Source organism: Puma concolor, chromosome B3 (assembly GCF_028749965.1).
Source record: "Puma concolor isolate L17-30 chromosome B3, mPumCon1.1.hap2, whole genome shotgun sequence".
NCBI classification, from domain to species: domain Eukaryota; kingdom Metazoa; phylum Chordata; class Mammalia; order Carnivora; family Felidae; genus Puma; species Puma concolor.
The window spans coordinates 71,667,415-71,682,949 of record NC_141672.1 but is presented as its reverse complement, the minus strand read 5'-3'; the positions used below and the strand labels follow the sequence as shown (position 1 = coordinate 71,682,949).

The window sequence follows — 15,535 nt, the reverse complement described above, 5'->3', positions numbered from 1 at the left end:
TCAAATGTGTACTGAATCTATGTTCTAAAACAAGTAGAGGTAAGCACTTTAATGGAGACCCCAAGGTTTGGTGAGTGCACTATGTTTCTTACATTGATTTATTATAACATCCATGTACACTATTCTCAGTGAAACCTGAGTACAAAATCTGAATAATTCTATTTGTAAAAATCATAGAGAAAAGTGAGAAGACTTGAGATTACCAAAATTATTAGCCTTTAGATCTGTCTACAGATGATCACATCATGGCTAGCAAAGTTTTCTAGGTTTTGTACTGTGTCTTAAGTCTTCATCTGAGCTTTTCTTTTATCCTTCACTTCTATATTCAGGAAAATTTATATATATGAATTATCAAAGTCCTGAACTGTTCCAGTGAGTTTTTAAAAATTAATTTTAATTTTTCTTTGGAAGATTCATAGTAGCAAAACAATTATTGTAAAACTATATTTTGTCTTAAATTTTGGCTCTTGGTTTGACATAGAAACTTCCTGGAATAAGTTCTCTTTAAAACATGCATTCTTTGAAAGTTTCCTTATACAATGAATTATATAAATAATCTCAAATCATGCCATAACCAATTTTTTTTCAGTAATAAAATATTCAGATTAGTTATAATCACATAAGGTTCTGCTGTAATAATATGTTGCATCACATACCTATTAAAATAGGTCAAAATTGAATTTTTCTATTTCCTTTGCAACTATTTAGAGGCCTAGTGACTGTGGCTCTTAGTATTGATTGCTATGCAGAGTAATTTCTTGGACCCCCAATTTCAGGTATAAAAAGCATCAAGAATAGAAATCCTATTCATTTTCATTCTCTCAGTCATCCTGTTAAAATAGCATGAACTCTCTTTTTCCAAGGATTATCAGGTATACTTGTTGGGCCAGCAATGCAACAAAACAGGCATTAGCGTGAAGCAGTAATCTGGCAATTAGAAAATTTTGTTTCTGCCTTCATCACTTGTTCATTTTGTCACTTGAGCATTGCTTCTCTATGAGCCTGAGCTCTTATGTCTACAAAATACTTTGTGTTGCATACTATATCCAGGGGATCCTCAGGAAATATTAAAAGATGATTACTTATTGACTACAGTATGCTTTGTGACTGAATAAAAAGGCTTTGAAATTGTGGATGGGCTTTTTTTTTTCCTAGTAGCATTCAGCGCATTATTCTCTGCTTATTTATGAGTTGGACATAGAAGGAAATATACTTAGAAACAGTGGACATCTAGATCTTTCTTTGATGTGCTTACTATTTCAAGCAGTTTCTCAGTCTCTTCTGCCATTCCTACCCTTCTTAAAGGTTTATGGAAAATAGCAGATATGAAGTTAAATATTTTGTAACTTTTCCTATAGTATAAGATTATTCTAAAGTTGGCTCTCTCCAATAATAGTATTCTTTGAACTTGAATAATTTTCATTTCATTTCCCTGCAGATGTGTGCCTTATATATTGCATGTATTTTATGAGTGGTTTTATCTATTTCTTTGTTTGTTTATTTTTGGCATTTGTCTTATGGCACACAAAATAGTATTGTAAATGGGCTGAAAAGGATAATGCATCTTCCCAAAACAAGAATTAAGTTCATACCTGATGAATATGGTTGGCTTTTTCAGATGTAAAATAATTTCATAGGTGGGTTGATAGGGAAGCTCTTAAACTTAGTTACCTCTCAAAAACTCAACCTACATTTTAAAATAAATGTACTTACTTTAAAATTTGAAGAGATTTAAATCTCTGTTAAATTAACCATCTATAGAATTTTCTTTTAAATGGCTCTGTTATTTTGCTCTGTTTTATGTGAAGCAATTTCTTAGCCTTACTTTATACTCTCAGGTTATCAAGATAATGGGTTCCATCCTTCTAATTTATCTCACTTCTTACCTTTTTATAGGAATTCATTATTTTTCCAACAATAGGGGGAGAGTCATTCTTTATCAAAATGCCACTGTCTGATATTTATTGAAATAAACATGTATTTTTTGATGCCGTTTCTCAGAATCTAAGAAAAAGAATTGTAATCACTGTGTAGATGTTTTTCCTTTTTGTTTGTGTTTAAGTGTGCTAACTTTGTTTTTGGCATATATTTTCTCATTTTTAAATCAGTTTTATGTTTCTTTATTGACTGGTAATGCTTGTACACAAAAAGCAGAACACTGCAAAAATATTCAGCAGACAGTGAAAAGATCTGAAAGTCTTCCTGGAAAGTCAATAGTTGGAATTCAAAAATAGTTAGGTCCTGCATATAACAGGCATTATTCCTATCTCTAGTATACCTGAGAAAAGATTTCATTTTATATGCATAGAACAAAGCCTACTGTATGTATTAAACCAACTTTATGACAACAGGGAGTCTTTGTGGGTCTGAAAAATCAATAAAATATTTATAAGAAAAAATAGCTACTGAGAACATGCAGTCCCTGGTTATCATCCCATGCTATAGGTGATGGCTTCAGCCATTTTTGAGTTAGAAAATACAATTTATTACTATAAAATCTTCCTCATCACAAAGCTGAGCTCTTTCCAAATTGATACAAGTTATTGCCCTGCAAGGAGGTAATGCCCATCTCCACTCATAGCTCAAATAGTTAACGTTCAGCACTTGGGACCAATTTGGCTGACATGAACGAGCCCCCGGAGCAGTAATGACTCTACTCTGGTGATCTGTATATCACCGCACTCAAGTTCTAGAATTCCCAGAGTGCTTCAGATGTGTGTTTATTTTGTTACTGGGCTAATGCAGCCACTTGAATATTTAGATGAATCACTTTTCTGTCAAACAAATTTGTCTTTTGAATATCGAGCACTTAAAAATAATGCTGATAAATAGGCAATGGATAAAATTGTTTTCTGCTTGATCAGTTTTTATTTTTTCCACTTACCCCAGAACCACTAAGATCTATATAATTCTTCACATCCATTTTGAACTGGAGCAGGTATAGATAAATATGAAATATATAGATAAGAGGGACAAATTGACTTTGGTTTTACACAGCTGTCATGTATGGCCATACAGCTCAGGTATTGCATAACTCTAGAGAGCTCTGGTCACCTCTAGTCTTTGCAGAGGATGCACCCTGTACCTGGATAGTGCACAATGGGCAAAACAATAGGTGGAGACATTGACACAGATAAAAAGCAAGGGAGAGTTTGGTTAAACCATTATTATGAAATTGCATAACGGTTCCATGGTTGGTTACATGAGTAAATCAGGCCCTTGCCTGATCTGAATTGCTTTCTTTTTTTTTTTTTTTTTAAATTTTTTTTAACGTTTATTTATTTTTGGGACAGAGAGAGACAGAGCATGAACGGGGGAGGGGCAGAGAGAGAGGGAGACACAGAATCGGAAACAGGCTCCAGGCTCTGAGCCATCAGCCCAGAGCCTGACGCGGGGCTCGAACTCACGGACCGCGAGATCGTGACCTGGCTGAAGTCGGACGCTTAACCGACTGCGCCACCCAGGCGCCCCTGAATTGCTTTCTTAATGGCATTTGATCTTAGACTACAAATACCAGAATTAAGACTTCTAGTCCAGGGGTGTCTGAGTGGCTCAGTCAGTTAAGTATCCGACTTCAGCTCAGGTCATGATCTCAGTTTGTGAGTTCAAGCCCACATCAGGCTCTGTGCTGACTGCTCGGAGCCTGGAGCATGCTTCAGATTCTGTGTCCCCCTGTCTCTGCCCCTCCCCTGCTCTCTCTCTGTCTCTCTCAAAAATAAATACAACATTTTAAAAAATTATTAAAAAAAAAAAGAGTTCTCCTAGTCCAAACTTCTTACTATATAGGAATAAACTAAAACTCCTATCATCCAGGGACTGAACTAAGTCATATAACTAGTTAGTGGTTGTCAAAGCTAGATCTAAAATTCAAGTCTATAGACTTCCTTTCCAGTGATCTGATTTCAAAATTCTATGCTCTCTTTAGCTTATTAATGTGTTGACAGCCACCTCTCACCTGAAGATTGTAAAAGACATCACAGGGAAGTGACCTTACAATAATAAAATCCTGATTTTATTCTCTTTTCAAGTCCATTCTGCTATAGGGATTCCACAGTTTTGATCTTGGCTTGTTAACCTCATTAGCATTGATTCTCAACACCTGTGCCTGTAGTTAGTTGGGGACCTAGGGTATATGACTTCTTTGTATCAGAGCTCACAACCAATAATCATTTCTCTTGTGACCTCATGGAATATGAATTGCCAGAAATAGTGAGTCTGGAATCAGTTATGGATTTTGAACAGGTTATAAAATTTTTGTATGTAACTGTGTGTGTGTGTGTGTGTGTGTGTGTATAATTATAAGGTATACAATATGTATATATATATATGTATATATATATAATATTTCACACAACAGAGGTTTTGGACAATAGATGAAGGCATGGCAAAATAATTTAATTTCTCTTTTCCTTTTTTTTTTCTTACTGAGGCTGATGGGGTTTTGTTTACTTTTCTGATGAGATGCCGATTTACCTGTTTTGGAGAACCACTTACTCTGTGTTCTCTGGGTGTGGTTTCACCATTGCAGAACAGAATTGGAGGCATGAATGAGTCCAGAGCAGATGCGTGCAACTGAGCAAACCATTTTGCCATTGCTCTTCCTTGGAGTGATATTCCACATGCCGGGATTTCAAATGAGTTTAATACACATTTTCTTGATTAATGGAAAATGGCAGAGTGTAGGAGACTGAAACAGTTCGTGCTTTGCTTGATTAATTAATAAGGGACTCTCTTTTCCCAGCTTCGACTCATTATGCTAATGAAGTGTCATCAATTAAGGCTTTCCCTTGATTATTGAATCTGTCAGGTAGCGCTCAGTGAAAATGCTGCATTCCTTTGCTGTCTGGGTGGAATCGCCATTATAGCTTTTTATGAACTGCTCCTTCCATTAGCTGCTGTTTGCTCTATTTTCTCATTATTGTGTCCTTTTTTTTTTTTTTTTTTTTGACCTCAAGAAAGGTGATTATGGAAACCTTGGAATGAACTGGAAAATGTTATCTCTGGGAATGTGGATAAAGAAAATGTGGTAACAGAAATATATACACCATTCTTCATTCAGAACTCACTTGTAATTATTAATGATATAGTAAAAAATGAATCAAAAGAATACGGTGAACTTTCTGAAGTAAGTCTTTGACATTAGATTAGATAAGCAGTTCAGAAATAAGTGGTCATTAACAATTTCTCACCCTACTATTCAAATTAAACTTTGAGAGAAAGGGTTTTTCCTAAGGGAAATATCCTGAGAACAAAAGAGTGTGTATTTAAATATTTTATTATCTTCATGTAAAGTTCTAATTTGTTGACAAATATTACTTGGATTTGGGTCTGAGGAAAGGTGACAAAATGTAAAAAGAATAGAATATAACCAAGTACTGCCTCTAGGTTAAGTTTAGGAAACAAACATTTTTATGTCTTAGTGGCCTTTGCTCTTCAGCACTGAAGATGAGGCCTTTGGTATGAATGAATTCTGGGTACTCATGTTGCTGAATCCACTCATTAGGGAACGTCGTACTTTAAGTTAGGTAGTACCCATTAATGAGTGACTATTAAGCCATCTATAAAGGTTGTAAGTAATGAAAGATCTCAGTAATGCATTTACAATCACCCATTCCATCTCTGTTTTGGTAACTGACATCTTGAGGGAACAAGAGTAATGGATTTGTCTAATTTTCTCATTTCACTTAACCTAAAGTAAGAAACAGTTTTATAGTTTTATGAAAGATCTCTGGCCTTGGGGGAAAAATTTAAACCAGTAGGTGTCATCTGTTTAATTAATCCATCAATGTCTCAGTTTCCCTAACGGTAGAATGAGGAGATAATGTTCATTCATGGGTAGTTTCCTAGAGATTTGGGGTATAAATAAATGGGAAAGAAAATGGCACACTTTACTACTTGCTTTTAGGGAACACATTTATATTCTGGTGTTGTGGGTTTTAAAATTAGAGGAAGACATTTGATAGAGTTTATTGCAGAGTGTATTGATGCTTAGTTACCCACATCAGTTATACTAAAGTTTAATTCTCTTTGCAGAGAGCACTCTTTTTCTCTGCTTTCAGGAATAATGTTTCCACTTCAGTGGAACTCTACATGTGCTGTCTTCGGGTCACAGCTTTTAACTCTCTCCTGTGTCCCAAACCTGCAACAGCGCTGAGGAAAGACCGATTCATAAAGAGAATGAAGTATGCAGCTGAGCAGAAGCAGTATTGACCGCCTCAACATGGAGTACCTGTATTATCTTCTCAGATTCTGGTAAGAAATATATCTACATCTAAGGGTAGACAAGTGGGGGGTTGGTAATCAGCAGAGTTCAGGCCTGACATTATAGCAGCACTACTTCTTTAGAGGAACAGTCCCAAACAGCAAATCCTCCACATGCAGTCCTGGGCGAGGGCCATCTGCACAGCTCTCATGGCCAGTATTTTGTTTGATAGTCAGACTGGCACTGGCGCCATATGGTGTAGAGAGATGGTAAAACAACCTTCTAAAACAGAAACTAGCAGAAGATCAAATTACCCAGGTAAAGAAAAATTGGTTTAACATTTAAAATACAAGCTGCAATGCATATATTCATTGGTATCATTTTGATCTTCTATATATTCTGTTTTGTTTTGATATCCAACTCATGATGATTGACTGGGAAGGATGAGATAGTCTGAAAGAGGTCTGTTAGAATACGTTACTTTTCGTAAATTTCTTCTTTTTAACAATGAAACTTTACTTGCATTGTGAAAAACAACCTAATTTCAACTTTTCAACGAAGGTAGGTGTGTGCTCATGCTGTCATTAAATTTGAAGTTATTTGTAACACTGCAATGTTGGTTGAGTGAGAAAAATAGAAAAGTATCATAGGTTTGAGGATATGAGATATGGCTGTCATTCGTAACTAAAGCCATGCTGAGTGTACAGCATAATCTCATTGTGTCTTGCCTGGTTTGAAATACAAACTAAAATGCATGTGGAGAGGAATGCCATATTTATGAATTTTAATTATTTCTAATGTAATAGACTTTGAGCCTGAATATATATGAAATTTGCAGAGCAACAGATAAACAAAAAGTATTTTTTAGATGGACAATGTTATCTGTTTAGTCAATAACCAACAGTTAACCAAGAGGAAATAGGATATAATCAGTTTAATAGACATGTATTATAAGAAACCACGTTACTCTGGATGCCAGTAGGTAATTTGTTCCTCTAATAAATTTTGTTCTTCATGGGAGTTGAGCAATATGTGAGACAAAGCACAGATAAATGGTTAAATAGCCCCTGGAGTCAAACAGCCATTCTTTTATTTTTTGTTTTTGGATCTTGGGTAAGTACTAATACTATTGAGCCTCGATTTTCTTATCTGTAAAATAGGCACAATTCTACCATATGTTTCATGAAGATTCAACAAATTCTGTTAATCACTGCTTAATAAATATAATCATTATCTATAATGTTTATGTACACATGGAATATCATTGCCACACTATAGTTTACCCTTGACCACATTCAGGATATATTAAAATCCCTGTTAAATATGTATAAGTTTGAACTAAGTAATATACTCTAGATTTGATATTACATACATATACGTGTATATGTATATATGTATATATATGTATATATACATGTATATATGTATGTATATATACGTGTATATGTATATACGTGTATATGTATATATATATACACGTGTATATACACATGTATATATATATATATATACGTATATATAGTATTTAGTATTTATTTTGCAGTCCAGTGCTCTCCTTTTCCACAACAAAATCCTGAATTATATCAGAAAAACAAACATGACAACCCTAACAGAAATGAATTATGTAGACACAGAAAATCCTTCCCACTGTTAAAAGATACTAGTTTTCTTAAAAAATAAAGTAATATTTGCCTTGTGATTGGCATAATTGTATCTAAGTCAGAGTGATCAGAAATTAGAGCTTTATTGAAACTTGAAAGTTTACTTTGTCCTTTTTTTTTTTTGCCAAATGCACATTTATCTATGAAACAAAATATAAAAGCTCGCAGCCTAATAATAATTTCATCATCATTGATATCAAAACATGTATAAGCCAAGAGACAGTGACTAGAGGAATATATATATATATATATATATATATATATATGTATATGAAAGAAGAAATCTTTCCTCTCAAAGTATAAAGTGCAAATTATGAATGACTATAAATTCCGTGGTTACTGTTGCTTTTTCCATTCAACATATTTTACTTTTCTTTACCCTTACATGCCTTTATATTTTTATATATACTTGATTCCTCATGAGTTATGCAACTACTTTTGAGAAATTGACAAATGAGGTGAAGACTACAACCTGCTCACCTGCTCTTTTTTTTTTACTGGGTACAAAACTAAGGCTGTTTCCTTGATTTCCTGTGCAGATTGCTGTGAATGTAATCAAGTATCCTCTGGTAGAATGTGAGGAAAGTGATAGGCACATTTCTGGGTCCGTCTTACATAAAAAAAAAAAATCACCAATGAGCACTGCTTCATACTTTTTTTTCCCTTCTGCCCTAAATAGAAATTCCTAGAGTGCCCATTTCCTACCACCATGATTGGTCATTGACTTGGAATGTCCCTGGACAGTTTGCATGAGAGTGATACTATTTTTTTTTTTTAATTTTTTTTTTTTCAACATTTATTTATTTTTGGGACAGAGAGAGACAGAGCATGAACGGGGGAGGGGCAGAGAGAGAGGGAGACACAGAATCGGAAACAGGCTCCAGGCTCCGAGCCATCAGCCCAGAGCCCGACGCGGGGCTCGAACTCACGGACCGCGAGATCGTGACCTGGCTGAAGTCGGACGCTCAACCGACTGCGCCACCCAGGCGCCCCATACTATTTTAAATCATTATATGTGTAGCTCCATTGTGTATAACCCAGCTACCCTAACTCATAGAAAAATGGTAATATTGAAATGGAGTGCTGCTGTAAAACATTAAAATGTGTTGTAAAATTTAGCTGTAACAACAAAAAAGCAAATGGATGTCCTGTGGTAGGTGGTGAGAAAAATGTATACAGTGAGTGACAAAGTGGAATTGGGAGCTATGCGGTAGCAAAACTTCTTGAAAACTGTCACCTGTAATTATTTGGGAGGTAGAACAAACGCCTACTTGACCTGTAGCTCTAGGGTAAGTGATGAGAAAAAGCTAGAAAGTTAATAAATGTGTGACTGTTACTTGCTACACTGAGCCATAGATTATGAGAAAGAGCTGAGGTCAGGCAAAAATTAGCTAGTTTTAAAGAGAGATTGAAGGGGCGCCTGGGTGGCGCAGTCGGTTGAGCGTCCAACTTCGGCCAGGTCACGATATCGCGGTCCGTGGGTTCGAGCCCCGCGTCGGGCTCTGGGCTGATGGCTCAGAGCCTGGAGCCTTTTTCCGATTCTGTGTCTCCCTCTCTCTCTGCCCCTCCCCCGTTCATGCTCTGTCTCTCTCTGTCCCAAAAATAAAATAAACGTTAAAAAAAAAAAAAAAAAAAAAAAAAAAAGAGAGAGATTGAAGGGAATGGAGAAAGCTATATTAGAAGCATTTGAAAATGGATTTGAAAATGCAACTGCTCTGAACTCTGAACAATAAGAGGTAGGACCGAAAAAGGCTATGAGAAGCAAAGGCACATTAGGATAGTATAATCAAAGAGCTTCAGCTTGTGCAAAAATCAGCTTGAGAAGAACTGTCTTCTCATGCACTCCTACTGTTTCAGATGACCTTAAAGCAATATCAACAGGGGAGAGAGGGAGGCAGAGGGAGAGAGATTGCGGAAGAAGAGCAAAGAAATAAAGCCAACTTAATAGAACTGACTTAAAAATTATGGCTAGGAAAAATCTTTGGCAGCATTTACTGGAACATGGAAATGACTGGGACATGGAGCTTATCAGAAGCATACACATTTTTAATGAATTATATTGTCTCGGAAAGCACAAGTCCATAAAGTTATTAACGATTTGGGAATTTCAGTGATATGGATATGGGTATTTTAGCATTATTCTTTTAACTTTGCTGTAAGTCTGATGTTTTATGAAAAAGTTTAAAGGAAGCCCTCATGTCCCAATAAGGCGGGGTAGGGTAGAATGGGATCATCAATCCAGTGAATGCCAGAAATTTCCCCATCAGGAAAATAATTATCTGAACTGTGAAATTTCCAGGTAAGGTATACTTCACTCCAGCCACTTCAGATGTAGCCATTGAAGACAGCAAGGAGGGACTTCTCAAAGGGCAGAGCCAAGGGCCACAGGATATACTGAAAAGGAAGTGAATATCCATCCAGAGAACAGTCTCTGGATATAGTCAAAAACATTCTCCAGGTCCCTGGGAACGGGCTTTCCACAGTGCCTGCCTTGTAGGATTTTATCCTGCCATGAACTAAGGACACTGATGTGTTTCTCATTTTTCCCTCTCCAAAACGGGAGTTTTCATACAACAGTCCTACTCTCGCCCTAATGTTGAGTGTGGAGGGACAGCAGTCATAACTTCTCTTTTAATTCAGAGGTCATTAGAGTGCGAGAAACCAAATTCAAACCTAACAGACTTCAAACAGACTTCCCTAACGAGCGGATTATGTTGTCTCCTTTGGGAAGAAGTATACGCGGGTGGAGGGACCAACTTGGTAGCAGCTATTTTCAGGCTTCCAAGAAATGTTCTTTCTCCTGAACTCTATTTTCCAGATTCTCTTTCAGACAGATATGTACATGTGATTATATTCTCTTCTGTGGAATAGGAATCTCCACCCCTCACACACACCTCATCTCTTTCAAGTCCTCCTCCAAGCTCACTTCCTGTTCTGACAGAGTATGGTCTCCAAGACAACCTTGCACACTGCATATTGAAGTGAGACAAGTTGCTCTCAGTTTGGATTCTCAAGTGATTTGGGGAAGGAAACATTCCCTGTACCCTAAAAACTTGGAAATTCCATACAGCAAGAAATAACTTCTCATTGTGCTGATCTTTTATGTATCTGGGTCCAGTTGTGTTTTTAGTCTGTCCTATACTGATTAATACAAAGGATAAAATCAATAAAATTTAATTGGAACTGTAAGGATCTAAGAAATGTTTTAATCAAAATTTGTCTAAACTAGTTAGAGGATTAATTGAAAACTCTCAAACTATCTCCAAAATGTTTCAAATTTTAAATAGTAAATGAGAGGTAAAATTAGGCCACAACACCTGTAAAAATGATAGGTTGTTTAGATTTCCTAACACTCTACTGATGGCAGTTAAAACACATCGTTGAGTTGGTCTTTGTCATAATTTTAAAAAAGAAAAGCTGAAAGATATCCCCAAATTAATTTGTGACTATATGTAGAAAGAGCCGAAGACGCTATCACTACTTGTCACCTTGCTATAGTATTCTAGGATACTGAAGTGTTAGAAGTCTATTATCATGTCACTTGAAAATAATTTTTTTTTGCTGCTGAATCTTCATATACCTGGAAGCAGAATTTTGTCACTGTGATCCAAAATGTATTATAGCAAAGCACTTTTGGCAAACCAAAAAAAAATGTAATAGAGTTTACCATTCATATTTATGCCTGCTAGATGCACTTGTCCCTTATAAACTTCATTACGGAGAATCAGTAACATGAAAAGGAGGTAAGTCTACCCAAATATTAGCTATTATTCTCATATAGAAATAAAGATATTTAAAACTGAAGTTTTATGTCAGCAAATTGCACTTTTAAAATTTCAATTTCTGATCTATTAAAATTGTTTTTGTTTTCATGGAGAAACTCTTTTACATTTCTCATTGTATTTTTAGGTGATCTGAATTGGAGTCTCAGGTGTCAGGTTTTTTTTTTTTTTCTTTTAATTCACTTTATTCTTCTTGATATATCCAGGAAATTGAAAAGTAAATTATGAAACATAATGTTCTGATGAAAAACAACAGGGCTTCTTGTGCTGAGGTAAATGCAAGCAGTAATTCTGCATTGCACTTATTACTACAGAATCAGTAAGTGTAGAACTAGAAAAGAAATGTATCTTGCTGGAGGCTTAATCAACCAGCAATCTCCAGTAGGGTCTTTCTGAGAAATAGTGTCATTTTCTTGAAGAATTTATTAACTTACATTTTATTTCTGAAACTGTGCATGCAATAGCACTGTCATTATTTAATAGTTATACTCTGCTAATTTCTATATAGATCATGTTCTAAAGGTACATCCACAAATGAGTAGGCAAAATGGAGAAGGCGCCAGATTTCCCCAAAATGTTTATTAAACTTTAAAGAGTTTAATAACTCTTTTAAACAATTAAAATGTGATAAATTATGCAATAAAGTGTATCTCCTAGGGATTTACAACATGTTCTTTTTTAAAAATAATAAAACTAATACATATTCATCCTAGGAAGGTTAAAATAAAAGATGAAAAGAAAATTTACCCAGAATTCTACCAAGGTATAACCACTCTCTGTCTGACTACTTTCTATTTGTCTATTTATTTCTATTATGTATCTATCTATCTGTCTACCTATTTATCATGTATCCATCTATCATCTATCTCATCTATTCTTTCAGACTTTCTAAGCTTGTATAAGTATATATGTATATATATGATATATTTTTCTTTATTTTTACCGAATTAGATTATACAATTTATACATTGTTTTTTATTTACTTCACATATGTTGTGAGCATTGTTATATAATTACAATATTCTTACAAAGTAGAATTTTAGGTAGCTTCATGTAATTTTTTATACAGACATGTACTTACCTGTTACCTATAGTTAAACATTTATGATTTCTAGTTTTGTCTATTACTAATATTATTTCTATAAACATCTTTTTTTTCACAATACTATGGCTCAGTTTTTACTATTTTATGATTACAGCTCCTTAGAGATGAGATTCCTTGGTCACAAAGGAACAGCTTCTTTTGCTTGTTTTCTTTCGAGTTTTTGTTTAAATTCTAGTTAGTTAACACATGGTGTAATACCAGCACTGGGAGGAGAATTCAGTGATTCATTACCCACACACAACACCCAGTGTTCATCACAAGTGCCCTCCTTAATACCCATCACCGATTTAACCCATCCCCCTGCCCATCTCCCCTCCAGCAACCCTCAGTTTATTCTCTATAGTTAAGAGTCTATTTAATGGTTTGCTCCTCTCTCTGTCTCTCTCTCTCTCTCTCTTTTCTTTTCCCTATGTTCATCTTTTTTTCTTTCTAAATTCCACATATGAGTGAAATCATGTGATATTTGTCTTTCTCTGACTTATTTATTTTGCTTAACATAATTCACTCTAGCTTCATCCACATTGCTGCAAATGGCATGATTTCATTATTTTTATGGCTAAGTAATATTCCATTATATATACACATAATGTATATGTATGTATGTATACATACATATAGACATATATGTCTATATGTGTGTATACATATATAGAGACATATATGTCTCTATATATGTACACACACACACACACACACACACACACACACACACACGCACCGCTTCTTCTTTATCCATTTATCAGTTGATGGGCATTTGGGCCCTTTCCATAATATGGCTATTGTTAATAATGCTGCTGTAACATTGGGTGCATGTACCCCTTTGAATCAATACTTTTGTATCCTTTGGGTAATTACCTAGTAGCGCAGTTGCTTGATTGTAGGGCAGTTCTATTTTTTAACTTTTTGAGGAAACTCCATATTGTTTTCCAGAGTGGCTACACCAGTTTGCATTCCCACCAACAGTGTAAGAGGGTTCCCCTTTCTCTGCATCCTCACCAACATCCATTGTTTCCTGTTTTGGTAATTTTAGAGCAACAGCCTCATTTAAAGCCTCTTGCCATTAACTGCCAAAGTGACTTCAGACTAGATGTACTAATTTAATTCCAACTTACAGTGCCTAAGAGAATTTGTTCACTGTACCCTAGCCAAAATTAAGTATTCTCATTATTAATATATTTGATAATTCATCATTTAAACTGTGTTTTATTACTTTTTAATTGCCTGTTTAACTTAGAGATTATATTTAACATATATTCATATTTATGTCTTTGTATTTTTTTTTTACAATTTATATTTACATTAGTAAATGTAAATTTACCAAAATAAACCAGAATGATGTTTGGAAATAGAAGTCATACCAGATATATATTTCCTTTGTTTCTGATTTAATGGAACTACACTAACAGTTTAGCAGTAATGTGTTTTGACTAAAATCAAAGGATTTTAAACATAGCCTTTAACTGAAGAGCAAAGGGAAAATCATATGCTTATTTTACCTGTTTTTCTTTTAGTTGTTTTGCTCTGTTATTTCAGTGTCTCATTTGTTTCAAAGGAAAATGTTCAAAGAATAATTTATATAGAAATTGAAATTTTCTTTTCTATAATGTACAGCTGTATGGAACAAAATACCATCAGGAATATTTTCCCTCACTAAAACATATGTATTTGGTTTGATATAACAAAAATTATCTAAGTTAGATCTCAGTAAACTAAAGTGTAGAATTAATTACTCATTTACAGGATGGGCCAAGTTTAATGTTTCATTATCAGTTTTAAAGGTCTGGATATGCAAATTGATTTTATAAATTTTAAGGAGGGTATTCTTAATCTACCTAAAATAAACTATTTTTAAGTATTTTAGAAATACAATTTACATGCAAATGTATTATGTGCTAAGTTCAGCTATTTCTTGTCTGTTTAGTAAGCAAATCTGACAGAAGAGGCCTATTCAGCAACTTATTAGCTGCTAGTTTGGTGTATGCTATCCATTTTATTTCTAAATAAATTATACTAAAAAAAACTACAGCAAACATGATGGAACATGTTCAAGTAAGTAATATATTCTTTAATATTGTAATTCTGAAAGTTTCTATGCTGACTCCAATAACACTATCACTGTTTAAAGCATTTTAAAATCTCCTTTGGTACTATCTTCACTTCTCCTAAAATACTCTTCTAAATATCTTTATTAGTTGCAATTTTATTTTGATTTTGCAAATCACAAAACCTTTTGGAGCCATGTAGCTATATTAGGATGTATGGGTGTGTTCAAACACTGTTTCAAAAAAGGTGCAAGAGGAACAAATGACTTTTTGATGAAGAATACTGTCATGAGACATTGCTATACACTTCATTAATTTGCATCAAATGTAATTCTTCAAAGTCCTCAAAATTTAAATGTTAGAAACTTGACTGATCATTTGACATTTTTCAGCTTTTTAATGGTATAATTGGCAGATAGAAATTGTGATTTGATATATGTACATATAGTGAAATGATCATCACAATGAAGTTAATTAATATAATTATCACCTCACAGTTTACCCTTTCTTTTTCTTTCCTTGTTTGTGGTGAGAACATTTGAGATTATCCTCTTAGCAAATTTTTTTTCTCAACACCACCTCTCTTTTATTTTATTATTTATTTTTAAATTTATATCCAAGTTAGCATATAGTGCAACAATGATTTCAGGAGTAGATTCCTTAATGCCCCTGACCTATTTAGCTCATACCCTCTCCCACAACCCCTCCAGTAACCCTCTGTTTGTTCTCTATATTTAAGAGTC

General features: G+C 34.5%; 1 long non-coding RNA gene across 1 annotated transcript in view; it reads left to right on the top strand.

Moving 5' to 3' along the window:
* The first annotated feature begins 6,039 nt into the window (after positions 1 to 6,039).
* The window catches only part of LOC147580050 (uncharacterized), a 78,510-nt gene continuing 69,014 nt past the window's right edge, over positions 6,040 to 15,535 (top strand). The window contains exon 1 of the long non-coding RNA XR_015251871.1: positions 6,040 to 6,252. This is a non-coding gene — a long non-coding RNA (uncharacterized LOC147580050). The remainder of the gene's footprint in view (positions 6,253 to 15,535) is intronic.